This window comes from Equus asinus, unplaced genomic scaffold (assembly GCF_041296235.1).
Source record: "Equus asinus isolate D_3611 breed Donkey unplaced genomic scaffold, EquAss-T2T_v2 contig_316, whole genome shotgun sequence".
NCBI lineage: Eukaryota > Metazoa > Chordata > Mammalia > Perissodactyla > Equidae > Equus > Equus asinus.
Genome location: NW_027224979.1, coordinates 348,376 through 360,027, shown reverse-complemented (window position 1 = coordinate 360,027; position 11,652 = coordinate 348,376). Strand labels below are relative to the sequence as shown.

At 38.5% G+C, this 11,652-nt stretch overlaps 1 pseudogene; it reads left to right on the top strand.

The window, feature by feature from the left end:
• The first annotated feature begins 3,820 nt into the window (after positions 1 to 3,820).
• Positions 3,821 to 4,192, top strand: LOC139043685 (HIG1 domain family member 2A pseudogene; annotated as a pseudogene).
• The last annotated feature ends 7,460 nt before the right edge of the window (positions 4,193 to 11,652 follow it).

The following is an 11,652-nucleotide window of genomic DNA, read 5'->3' as shown; positions in this document are numbered from 1 at the left end:
TTCTGTCTTCCGCTACCTAATTTCCTGCTTCTCAAGTCCCTCCTTCACCCTTGACTGTCCTCGATCATGGCTGTCTTTCCTGGCCCTCAGATAGGGTCAAGTCACTGCAGGCCAGAGTCAGGGACTCCCTCTATACTAGGGTGGGTTTGGGTCTGGGACACCAGCCTCACACGGCAGCAGAACTCTGGAGGATGGGGGACAGATCCCAGTCTATTAGCTCCCATCTTCTCTGCTAAGGCCTCCTCTGGCTCCCTGTCCACTGCTAACTCCTCCTTGCTCCAAATAAGTTTCTCTCCTTCCTTGCCATCTCTAGTAGAATTTCATACACAGTAATCAAGGGTGACAAATTCTAGGATTAAAAAGACTTCCCTTATGACCTGTGCATCTTTTCTATCTCAATTTCAAGACAAAGAATATTACACGTTGAAGCTTACCATGAGAGGGCTTTAAAAATATATGAAGGGAACTCTGTATTCCCAGGTGCTCCTGAGAGTGAACATCCCAAACATCAATTTCTCTGAATGTGTGTGTGTGTGTGTGTGTGTGTGTATACACATATACGGACACATATATACGGATTTATTCGTCATAGCTCACTTGGCATCGAAGAAGGTTTCAGAAGATACTGTGGTCAGTTCACTTGGCGCAGGGCTAAAGGATTAAAAACACACATAGTAAGGCACCACACGACTTCTAGACTTACTTTTTTAGTTCAAATTAGCTACAATTACTCTTGATTTTATCAACCGGTTGACTCTTAGAAAATTCACATGTAAATCAGTTGTTTGGAATCCAATATCTCCTTTTCCCTGGAAATGATACTATATATGTTTGTAATGAATATTTTAGACCCACCAAAAAAGTTAATGACTCAAGATTTAAGTACAGTTCTTTACTACTGAACTTGACGCATGGTGTAACAGCCTTTTGTGGTGGAATTTATTTCAAAATTGACTTCAATTTGCATGTGTGCATCCCTCTTCCCCTACCTAATTTCCTGCTTCTCAAGTCCCTCCTTCACCCTTGACTGTCCTCGATCATGGCTGTCTTTCCTGGCCCTCAGATAGGGTCAAGTCACTGCAGGCCAGAGTCAGGGACTCTCTCTATACTAGGGTGGGTTTGGGTCTGAGACACCAGCCTCACACGGCAGCAGAACTCTGGAGGATGGGGGACAGATCCCAGTCTATTAGCTCCCATCTTCTCTGCTAAGGCCTCCTCTGGCTCCCTGTCCACTGCTAACTCCTCCTTGCTCCAAATAAGTTTCTCTCCTTCCTTGCCATCTCTAGTAGAATTTCATGCACAGTAATCAAGGGTGACAAATTCTAGGATTAAAAAGACTTCCCTTATGACCTGTGCGTCTTTTCTATCTCAATTTCAAGACAAAGAATATTACACGTTGAAGCTTACCATGAGAGGGCTTTAAAAATATATGAAGGGAACTCTGTATTCCCAGGTGCTCCTGAGAGTGAACATCCCAAACATCAATTTCTCTGAATGTGTGTGTGTGTGTGTGTGTGTGTGTGTACACATATACGGACACATATATACGGATTTATTCGTCATAGCTCACTTGGCATCGTAGAAGGTTTCAGAAGATACTGTGGTCAGTTCACTTGGCGCAGGGCTAAAGGATTAAAAACACACATAGTAAGGCACCACACGACTTCTAGACTTACTTTTTTAGTTCAAATTAGCTACAATTACTCTTGATTTTATCAACCGGTTGACTCTTAGAAAATTCACATGTAAATCAGTTGTTTGGAATCCAATATCTCCTTTTCCCTGGAAATGATACTATATATGTTTGTAATGAATATTTTAGACCCACCAAAAAAGTTAATGACTCAAGATTTAAGTACAGTTCTTTACTACTGAACTTGACCCATGGTGTAACAGCCTTTTGTGGTGGAATTTAGTTCAAAATCAACTTCAATTTGCAGGTGTGCTTCTGTCTTCCGCTACCTAATTTCCTGCTTCTCAAGTCCCTCCTTCACACCTGACTGTCCTCGATCATGGCTGTCTTTCCTGGCCCTCAGATAGGGTCAAGTCACTGCAGGCCAGAGTCAGGGACTCTCTCTATACTAGGGTGGGTTTGGGTCTGAGACACCAGCCTCACACGGCAGCAGAACTCTGGAGGATGGGGGACAGATCCCAGTCTATTAGCTCCCATCTTCTCTGCTAAGGCCTCCTCTGGCTCCCTGTCCACTGCTAACTCCTCCTTGCTCCAAATAAGTTTCTCTCCTTCCTTGCCATCTCTAGTAGAATTTCATACACAGTAATCAAGGGTGACAAATTCTAGGATTAAAAAGACTTCCCTTATGACCTGTGCATCTTTTCTATCTCAATTTCAAGACAAAGAATATTACACATTGAAGCTTACCATGAGAGGGCTTTAAAAATATATGAAGGGAACTCTGTATTCCCAGGTGTTCCTGAGAGTGAACATCCCAAACATCAATTTCTCTGAATGTGTGTGTGTGTGTGTGTGTCTACACATATACGGACACATATATACAGATTTATTCGTCATAGCTCACTTGGCATCGTAGAAGCTGTCAGAAGATACTGTGCTCAGTTCACTTGGTGCAGGGCTAAAGGATTAAAAACACACATAGTAAGGCACCACACGACTTCTAGACTTACTTTTTTAGTTCAAATTAGCTACAATTACTCTTGATTTTATCAACCGGTTGACTCTTAGAAAATTCACATGTAAATCAGTTGTTTGGAATCCAATATCTCCTTTTCCCTGGAAATGATACTATATATGTTTGTAATGAATATTTTAGACCTACCAAAAAAGTTAATGACTCAAGATTTAAGTACAGTTCTTTACTACTGAACTTGACCCATGGTGTAACAGCCTTTTGTGGTGGAATTTATTTCAAAATCAACTTCAGTTCTCAGGTGTGCATCCCTCTTCTCCTACCTAATTTCCTACCTCTCAAGTTCTTCCTTCACCTTTACTTTCACCTAACATGGTTGTTTTTCCTGGCCCTCAGAAAGGGTTAAGTGACTGCAGGCCTGAGTTGGGGACTCCCTCTATACTAGGGTGGGTTTGGGTCTAGGACACCAGCCTCACATGGCAGCAGAACTCTGGAGGGTGAGGGACAGATCCCACTCTATTAGCTCCTTTGTTTGTGATGAGGGCTCCTCTGCTCTTTGTCCACTGCTACCTCCACCTTGACTTAAATTGGATTCTGTCCCCCTTTCACTCAATCTATAGAGTCTCAAAGGCAGAATGCTCCTATTTGGAGCATTCTGAAATTTTTCTAAGACTTTTGGGTGGTAGTTACCAGGAGGAAGAAGCATTCCTCTTATGACCTGTTCCTTTTTTATCCAACCAAATCCAATAAGATAAAAAGTTACCTAAAGGTGCTATGGTAAGAAGATTTAGAAACAGTGTCAAAGACACTGTACTGTCAAGGATACTCCTAAGAATGAATTTGGAAATTTATCTCTCTTTCTTTCATTGTATTTATGTTTGTGTATGTGTGTTTGTATGTCTGTGTTGATATAACTATATAAATACACATGTGTATATATAAAAAGATATATATTTATTTTTATTTATTCATTTATATCTCAAATTTCATGGGTGGCCCCCTCATAGCTTTTTGATGTTAATTCATTCAGAGCAGTGTTAAAGGACTAAAAAGTTACCTATTCAGATACCACATTTTAATTTTAGACTTGTTTGTTTTAATTCAAATAGCTGTAATTACTTTACAGCTTATGAACTGGTTGATCTTTACAAATTCACATATAGAGGAGATGGAGTTCAGCATCCCTGTTTTCTCATACTGCTGTTGCCTGGGACATGGGGGCTCCCAGCCTTATGACTTCAGAGGCACCCTTTGAACTGTCGCAGCATCTAGTCGTTGAGGGCTTTAGCCTCAGTGTCTACAGCATTCCAGAAAGCTTCAAGGAAAAGTTCCTTCTCAAGACCTGCAAGAACCCAATGGTACCCATAGGCTGCCTGGGCACGCTGGCTGCCCTCACCCATGACCTCTACTGCTTCCCTAGGGATCAGAGCCAGTGCTGCCAGCTCATGATATACAACCAGATTGCCACCCAGGGCTTCTCGCTCACAGCCACCTTGCTGGATCCAGCTTCATCAGCTATGAAGTCTCTGCCCAAGCCTGGCTTGGTCTTGAAAGCTCCGTGGAGATTATTCCCAGCCTGGGAGTAACCACTGGTCCTGCCACAGGATTTATTCCCTCATCTGCCCTGACCAGTCCCTGTGTCAATGGAGGAGCAAGTGGCCAATTGTGTAATCGACAGATTTTTTTTCAGGAATCTCAGATTCTGTTCACTTCGGGTGTCGCATACTTCTACTTGTGCCACACACCCTCTTCACCCCCTACTTAATAAACTCTGATCCACTTGTAAAAAAAATTCATGTATATATAACTAAATCTAGTATGTTAGTTTTTATTAGAAATGAGGCTTTATATAAGGTAGTAATGAAAATTTTAGCCTGTAAATAATTAATGCATCAAGATACAAGCAAAGTTCTTTACAATTACCCTAATCCTAGTGTGTAACAGCCTTTTGTGGTAGAATTTATTTCAAATTCCACTTCAGTTTGTAGGTACCCATCCCTCTTCTCACGTTTAATTCCCAATTCTTAAGCCCCTCCATCACTTTCTTGCTTTCACCATCATAGATATCTTTTCTGACCCTCAGGGTCAAGCAACTGCAGGCTAAGGTAGGGGCGGGGGGCTCCTTCCAATATGACAGTGAGTATGGGCACTAGCCTCACACCGTGGCAAAACTCTGGAGGGTCATTGACACATCCAGGCTCTATTAGCTCCATTCTTTTCTGTTGAGGGCTCCACTGTTCTCTGTCCACTGCTACCTTGTCTCCTTGCTCCAAATGAGATTCTGTGCTCTCTTGGTCCACTCTAGTAGAGTCTCACATGTGGGCAATCTGATAGTTTCTTAAGAGTTTTGGCTGCTACTAATTAAGGGTGACAAAACACACTTAGGGGAAGAAGCATCCCTTTTATAACTTGTTCCTTTTTTATCCAAATGGGTCCAAAAAGGTAAAGAGTTACCTACAGATGCTACCGTGAGATGACTCCAAAAGAGTGTCAAAGACACTCTGTATTGTTATCCACTGACACCCTGCTATCATTCTCCTTGTTTCCAAATAGAAATCTCTCTTCACTTTGTGTGTGTATCTTTACAGATATATCTATAATCTCACCTTTTGCTGGAGACTTCCTCAGTGGTTACTGATGTCAATTTATTCCAATCAGAACTAAAGGATTAAAATGTACATGATCAAACACTGTGTGACTTCATAGACTCACTTTTCTCATTCAAATTAGCTACAATTTCTCTATAACTTACAAAATGGTTGAACCCTGTAAGTTCACATGTAATTTGGTTATTTGGAAAATATTTCATCTTTCCCTAGAATTGAGGCTTCATATGATGGTAATAAAATTCTTGGGCCTGTAAAAGAATCCTTAATGGATCAAGATTTAAAAACATTTCTTTACTACTAAACTTAACCCCAATGTGTAATTGCCTTTTGTGATTACATTTACTTCAAATTCAGCTATAGTTTGTAGGTAGGAATCCCTCTTATCCCATCTAATTTTCTGATTTCAATTCCCTCCACCACCTCCTTACTCTTCATGTTTCATGGATGTCTTTCCTTCTCCTCAGATAGGGTTAAGTAACTGTCTGCCTGAGGCAGGGGCTACCTCCAGTATGATGGTTGGTTTGGGTTTGGGATACCAGCCTCCCATTGTGGCAGAGCTCTGGAGGGTAAGGGACAGATCTCAAGTCTATTATCTCTTTTAGTTTCTGCTGAGGGCTCCTCTACTCCCTGTCCACCGCTACTACCTTTGTGCTTCCAAATAGTGTTTTCTCCCTTGACCCACACTAGCAGAAAGTTATACACAGGTACTCTAATAGTTCCCTAAGGATTTTGACTAGTAATCCCTAAAGTTCACGAACACACAAATAGTAAGTGTTCTCTCTCTTTTGACCTGGTCCTTCTTGATCCAAAAAAGAAAAAAGTTATATATAGAAGCTGACAGGCTATCACGGACATTCTGTATTGTCACCAATGCTCCCAAATGGTTTTCCCACTCAGATGACAGAAAATCAACTCACCTATTGTTGATGTTCTGGCGAGAGGACTCTGAAAAGGCTACTAAAGCATTCTTATTTCTGTCAAAGAACAAAAAGAATATGCAAAAAATAAAGCCAGACAATGAGGAAGGAAATAATACCAGGAAATGATTCCTTTTTTCAAGAGGAAATCATTCCTCTTTCCTGACAGGAATTTCAGGCACAAAAAGTCACACATGACAAATTTGAAGGAATGTGACAGGAACTGAAGGGGTTACCACAGTGGCACCTGTAAGCAAGCCTCTTGGGGGAGGGGCTGTGTGTGCATGTGCATGTGTGTGTGTGCCTATGTGTATTTATTGGAAACAGAAGGAAGCAAGCAAGGGAGAAGCAGCAATCATGATTAAATGTTCTTCCTTCCTTCCTTCCCATTTTCTCTACCATTCTGGTCATCATTGAATAAATTTGGGAAGAGGGAGACACAGAGAGAAAGAGAGAGACACAAGAGTGTAGGGATGAGGTGGTGGATCCAGGTAAGTTGATGAGATGATACAAAGACAATGGAAAGAAAATGCCAGAACAATGAGAATTTCAATGGCAAGGGCTAATCCCTGGTTGCCATTTGGTAGGGCAGAAACAAGTAGCTAGATTAGGATCTGCCTAAATTACGTTTTCAAGATTTTATGAATTGGAAGTAGAGCACATGATCTGAATGATTTTTCGTCTTGCACATTTTTTTAAGTAGACTTTTTTAAAAAATAAGTTTAGGTTTACAGAAAAATTAAGCAGAAAGTACAGAGAGTTTCCATATACCCCCCTTCTCCCTCACAGCTTCTCCTATCACTAATATCTTGCATTCATCTGGTATATTTGTTATAACTGATGAATCAGTATTTACACATTATTGTTAACTAACATCCATAGTTCACATTGGTGTTCATTCTTCGTGTTGAACAAGTCTATTGGTTTTTCCAAATGCATAATGTCATGTATCCATCATAACAGCATCATACTGAATAACTGTACTGCCCTAAAAATCCCCTGTACTCTACATATTCATCCCTTTGCCCCCCACTCCAATTCCTAGAAACCACTGATCTTTTCACTGTCTCTACAGTTTTACCTTTTCCACAGTGTCATATAGTTGGAATCATAAAGTATATCGCCTTAGCAGACTGCCTCCTTTCACTTAGTACTTATGCAAGGATTTAAGGTTCCTCTATTTCCTTTTGTGGCTTGATAGATTCTTTTACTTTTTTTAAATTGCTTGCTGAATAATTTTCCATTGTATATAGGCATTACAGGTTATCTATTCTTCTGTGATGTCTTGGTTGCTTCTGATTTTTGGCAATTATGAATAAAGCTGCTATCAAATTTGGGTGGAGGTTTTTGTGTAGGTATAACTTTTCAACTCATTTCGGGGTTGAAACTCATTAGGAGCACAATTGCTGAATCATCTGATAAGACTATGTTTTGCTTTGTAAGAAATTGCCAAAATGTCTTCCAAAGTGGCTATACTATTTTGCATTTTCACCAACAGTGAATGAGAATTCCTGTTGCTCCTTATCCTTGACAGCATTTGGTGTTTTCAATATTCAGATCTTGACCATTCTAATAGGTGGATAGTAGTATCTTCTTGTTGTCTTAATTTGCAATTCCTGAGTGACATATGATGTTGAGCATCTTCTCATAAGCTTATTTGGCATTTGTATATCTTCTTTGGTGAGGTATCTGTTCAGATCTTTTGTCCATTTTTTGAGTACTTTTGTTTTCTGATTGTTGATTTTTAAGAGTTCTTTGTATACCTTCAATAAAAGCCCTTTACCAGATACGTCTTTTGCAAATAATTTCTTCTAGTCTGTGGCTGACTTGTCTTCTCATTCTCTTGATAGTGTCTTTCACAGAGCAGAAGTTTTAAATTTTAATGAAATCCAAGTTGTCTGTATTTTCTTTCATGATTTTATTTTTGGTGTTATATATAAAATCATTGCTGTATCAAAGGCCATCTGTTTTCTTCCTGTGTTATCTTCTAGGAGTTTTATGGTTTTGCATTTTATATTTACGTCCGTGATCCATTTTGAGTTAAGTTTTGTTAAGTGTGTAAGGTCTGTGCCTAGATTTTTTTTTTTTTCTTGCACATAGATGTCCAGTTCTTCCAGCAACATTTGTTGAAAAGACCATCCTTTCTCCACTGGATTGAGTGCCTTTGCTCCTTTATCAAAGACAAGATGTCTATATTTGTGTGGGCCTATTTCTGGGCTCTCTATTCTGTTCCTTTGATCTACTTGTATATTCTCTCACCCATACCACTCTACCTTGATTACTGTAGCTTTATAGAAAGACTTAAGTCAGGTATTGTCAGTCCTCTGACTTTGCTATTCTTCTTCAATATTGTGTTGGCTATTCTGGGTCTTTTGCCTTTTCACATAAACTTTAGAATTAGTTTGTCAATATTGAAAAAACGACTTTTCAGGATTTTGATTCAGATTGCACTCAACTACAAGTTGAAGGAATTGACATCTTAACAATATTGAGTCTTCCTATCCATGAACATGGAACATCTTCCCATCTATTTAGATCTTCTTTGATTTCATTAATCAGTTATGTAGTTTTCCTCATATAGATTTTATACATTATTTTGTTAGATTTGTACCTAAGTATTTCAATTTTTTGGTGCTAATGTAAATGGTGGTGTGCTTGTTTCAAATTCCAATTATTCATTGCTGGTATAAAGGAAAGCAATCAACTTTTGTATATTAACCTTGTTCTTGAAACTCTGCTATAATTTCTTATTATTCCAGAAGGTTCTTTGTAAATTATTTTCGATTTTCTACAGAGATAATCATGTCACATGTGAACAAAGACAGTTTTATTTCTTCTGTTCCAATCTGCATACTTTTGTTTCCTTCTTACTGCATTAGTTAGGACTTACAGTATGATGTTGAAAAGGAGTGGTGAAGGGGGATATCCTTGCCTTGTACCTGATCTTATCAAGTTTCTCACCATCAAGTATGATGGTACCTGTGGATTTTTTTTTAACTTTCTAATCCCTTTTTAAATTTTTTTATTTTTATTTTATTGAGGTCATAATAGTTTATAACATTGTGAAATTTCAGTTTTACATTTTTCTTTGTCAGTCACCATATATTTGTGACCCTTTGCCCTTTATGTCCATCCCCAAGTTCCTTCCCCTCTGGTAACCACTAATCTGTTTTCTTTGTCCATGTGTTTGTTTATCTTCCACATATGAGTGAAATCATACACTGTTCGTCTTTATCTGTCTGCCTTATTTTGCTTAACATAATACCCTCAAGGTCTATCCGCATTGTTGCAAATGGGATGATTTTGTCTTTTTTTATGGTCGAGTAGTTTTCCATTGTATATATATATACACACACACACACACACACATATATATATACAATGTATATATACACATATATATATATATAATGTATATATACCACATCTTCTTTATCATCAGTCGACAGGCACTTGGGTTGCTTCCACATTTGGCTATTTTGAATAATGCTGCAATGAACATAGGGGTGCATAAGTCTCTTTGAATTGTTGATTTCAAGTTCTTTGGATAAATACCCAGTAGCAGGATAGCTGGGTCATATGGTATATATATTTTTAATCTTTTGAGAAATCTCCATACTGTTTTCCATAGTGGCTAGACCAGTTTGCATTCCTACCAGCAGTGTATGGGGGTTCCCTTTTCTCCACATTGTCTTCCATTTGTTATTTTTTGTCTTGTTAATTATAGCCATTCTTACAGCTGTAAGGTAATATCTCATTGTAGTTTTGATTTGTATTTCTCTAATGATTAGTGATGTTGAATATCTCTTTATGTGCCTGCTGGCCATCTGTATATCTTCTTTGGAAAAATGTCTGTTTATATCCTCTGCCCATTTTTTGATCAGGTTGTTTGTTTTTTCGTTGTTGACTTGTAGGCGTTATTTATATATTTTGGAGTTAAACCCTTGTCGCATATATGATTTGTAAATATCTTCTCTCAGTTGGTGGGCTGCCCTTTCATTTTGTTCCTGGTTTCCTTTGTCTTGCAGAAGCTCTTTAGTCTGATGAAGTCCCATTTGGTTATTTTTTCTTTTGTTTCCCTTGCCCAAGTAGACTGGTATTCAAAAAGATCCTTCTAAGACTGATGTCAAAGAGTGCACTGCCTATGTTTTCTTCTAGGAGTTTTATGGTTTCACATCTTACCTTCAAGTCTTTAATCCATTTTGAGTTAATTTTTGTGTATGCTGTAAGATAAGGGTCTACTTTCATTCTTTTCATGTGGCTGTCCAGTTTCCCCAACACCATTTATTGAAGAGACTTTCCTTTCTCCATTGTATGTTCTTAGCTCCTCTGTCAAAGATTAGCTGTCCATAGATGTGCGGTTTTATTTCTGGGCTTTCAATTCTGCTCCACTGATCTGTGTGTCTGTTTTTGTACCAGTACCATGCTGTTTTGATTACTATAGCTTTGTAGTATGCTTTGAAGTCAGGGATTGTGATGCCTACAGCTTTGTTCTTTTTTCTCAGGGTTGCTTTAGCTATTCAGGGTCTTTTCTTGCTCATTATGAATTTTGGGACTCTTTGTTCTCTTTTCATGAAGAACATCATTGGGATTCTGATTTGGATTGCACTGAATCTGTAGATTGCGTTAGGTACTGTGGACATTTTAACTATGTTTATTTTTCTAATCCATATGCATGGAATCTCTTTCCACTTCTTTATGACATCATCAATTTCTTCCAATAATGTCTTACAGTTTTCCTTGGTTAAATTTATTCCTACATAATTTATTCTTTTTATTGTGGTTACAAATGGGATTGCATTCTGGAGTTCTCCTTCTGTTAGTTCATCATTAGAGTATAGAAATGCAACTGATTTTTGTAAGTTGATTTTGTACCCTGCAACTTTGCTGTAGTTGTTTATTATTTCTAACAGTTTTCTGATGGATTCTTTAGAGTTTTTGATATATAAAATCATATTATCTGCAAACAGCAGGTGTTTCACTTCCTCATTGGCAATTTGGATACATTTTATTTCTTTTTCTTGCTTAATTGCCCTGGCCAAAAACTCCAGTACTATGCTGAATAAGAGTGGTGAGAGTGGGCACCCTTGTCTTCTTCCTGTTCTCAGAGGGAGGGCTTTCAGTTTTTCCCCATTGAGTATAATGTTGGCTGTGGGTTTGTCATATATGGCCTTTATCATGTTGAAGCACTTTCCTTCTATACCCATTTTATTGAGAGTTTTTATCATAATTGGATGTTGGATATTGTCAAATGCTTTCTCTATGTCTATTGAGATGATCATGTGATTTTTATTCCTCATTTTGTTAATGTGGTGCATCACATTGCTTGATTTGCAGATGTTGAACCCTCCCTGTGTCCCTGCTATAAATCCCACTTGATCACGGTGTATGATCCTTTTAATGTATTGCTGTATTTGGGCTGCCAATATTTTGTTGAGGATTTTTGCATCTATGGCCATCAGCGATATTGCCCTGTAATTTTCCTTCTTTGTGTTGTTCTTTTCTGGGTTTGAGATCAGG